The 2500-nt window shown below is 37.4% G+C and overlaps 1 protein-coding gene across 2 annotated transcripts in view; it reads right to left on the reverse strand.

Moving 5' to 3' along the window:
* Nucleotides 1-2500, reverse strand: part of il6st (interleukin 6 cytokine family signal transduce) — a 58868-nt gene that overhangs the window by 22752 nt on the left and 33616 nt on the right. The window lies entirely within an intron of this gene.

Consider the following 2500-nt stretch of genomic DNA (forward strand, 5'->3'; position numbering starts at 1 on the left):
GTTCAGAGAATCTGGAGAAATCACTCCACGTAAGCGGCATGGCCAGAAACCAACATTGAATGACCGTGACCTTCGATCCCTCAGACGGCACTGTATCAAAAACCGACATCAATCTCTAATGGATATCACCACATGGGCTCAGGAACACTTCAGAAAACCACTATCACTAAATAAAGCTTGTCGCTACATCTGTAAGTGCAAGTTAAAGCTCTACTATGCAAAGCGAAAGCCATTTATCAACAACATCCAGAAACGCCGCTGGCTTCTCTGGGCCAGAGATCATCTAAGATGGACTCATGCAAAGTGGAAAAGTGTTCTGTGGTCTGACGAGTCCACATTTCAAATTGTTTTTGGAAATATTCGACATCGTGTCATCCGGACCAAAGGGGAAGCGAACCATCCAGACTGTTATCGACGCAAAGTTCAAAAGCCAGCATCTGTGATGGTATGGGGGTGCATTAGTGCCCAAGGCATGGGTAACTTACACATCTGTGAAGGCACCATTAATGCTGAAAGGTACATACAAGTTTTGGAACAACATATGCTGCCATCTAAGTGCCGTCTTTTTCATGGACGCCCCTGCTTATTTCAGCAAGACAATGCCAAGCCACATTCAGTACGTGTTACAACAGTGTGGCTTCGTAAAAAAAGAGTGCGGGTACATTCCTGGCCCGCCTGCAGTCCAGACCTGTCTCCCATCGAAAATGTGTGGTGCATTATGAAGCGTAAAATACGACAGCGGAGACCCCGGACTGTTGAACGACTGAAGCTCTACATAAAACAAGAATGGGAAAGAATTCCACTTTCAAAGCTTCAACAATTAGTTTCCTCAGTTCCCAATCATTTATTGAGTGTTGTTAAAAGAAAAGGTGATGTAACACAGTGAGGAACATGCACTTTCCCAACTACATTGGCACGTGTTGCAGCCATGAAATTGTAAGTTAATTATTATTTGCAAAAAAGTTTATGAGTTTGAACATCAAATATCTTGTCTTTGTAGTGCATTCAATTGAATATGGGTTGAAAAGGATTTGCAAATCATTGTATTCCGTTTATATTTACATCTAACACAATTTCCCAACTCATATGGAAACGGGATTGACTGGAGACTGGTTTAGGGTGTTCCTCACCTAAGGATAAGCGGTATAAAAAATGGATGGATGTACAAGTTCGTTCTGCAACTTTTCCTTAGCCTGTTGATTAGCTGGTCCATTGTGCGTTAGCATTCAGCTCGCGATATTAAAGCCAACCTTCATTCTGTAGCATTGTATTGCTTTTTTCAGTTTATATCAAACTAAATTATTCCTACTTGTATGTGCTCTTCATGTGTATATTAATGTACTTTCCTTTTTGTGCTTAGTTTTACATCGACTTATTTGTGGAGAATATTAACTAATTTTTTTCCATCTCTAATTCAAAGAACTGTTTGTATATTTGGCAAACTCAATTCTAACATTGAGGGAGGGTAGAATATGGTGCAGCCTGTGTTACATTATACAGTAAGGAGCAACAATTGAAAAATAAAGCAAAAAAAAAAACAGTTTTCCAAATAATGGCGTTCATAGTTACTTTTACTAGTAACGTGTCGGGATGTAAGGATATCAAATCTCACGGTACAATACTATCATGGTATTAATTATTGTGGTATATGTTTTTAAAAAAAACGTAAAAATGCCATTGTGTAAAATGAAGCGGCAGGAATGTTTAGGATGTACACACTAACTGTAATTGAACACAAACAATACTGAAATGTTCTAATCATATGTATTACTACAAACATGTATTTGTAAGTGCAAATAATTGTGCGGGGACATCCACTGATTTAAGCAAATATTAGCTTCCGGTTGAGTGTCTTTAAAGTGACAATGTAATCATCCAGTGTAAAACAATAATGTTCACTTAAGTGCCTTTCAACGTTTACTTTCTGGGAAGCAAAAAAGTAACGCGCTTTGCAGAACGCAGAATTTCTTACCTCTGCCAAATAAGTTATTTTTCACCGCTAAAACAATCCAGTGAAAAAATTCAACAAAGTTGCCGTAACTGCCCACACAAACTGCAAGTCTGAGCTAACAGTTGAGCTAAAACTGCTCTGTCTGGGCACTAATGTCAGACGTCACTTAACCAAATTTTAACTACATATGCCAGATATTAGAAGTTTTCTTAAAGTAACGCTATAGTTACTTCCCCAAGTTATTAACTGAATTCATTAAGGAGTAATTTCGTTAGTTATTCAATTACTTTTTTGGCAAAGTAACTATAATTAATTACTTTTTAAAGTAATTTTTCAAACACTGCTAATAGCACATACTTGTTTTTAAATGTATGCATACATTGTTTAAGCATTTTTAAAGATAATATATGCATCATTGACTATATGAAAATTCTATAAGGACGTCATATTGACCCTGCCCCAACTCTTTCTTGTCCCATGCTTTGCCATTGTCCTCCAGTGATAATAGTTGTAAAGAATATATAATGGTGTATTTGCCACCATGGAAAA

The sequence above is a fragment of the Entelurus aequoreus genome, linkage group LG21, assembly GCF_033978785.1.
Source record: "Entelurus aequoreus isolate RoL-2023_Sb linkage group LG21, RoL_Eaeq_v1.1, whole genome shotgun sequence".
NCBI lineage: Eukaryota > Metazoa > Chordata > Actinopteri > Syngnathiformes > Syngnathidae > Entelurus > Entelurus aequoreus.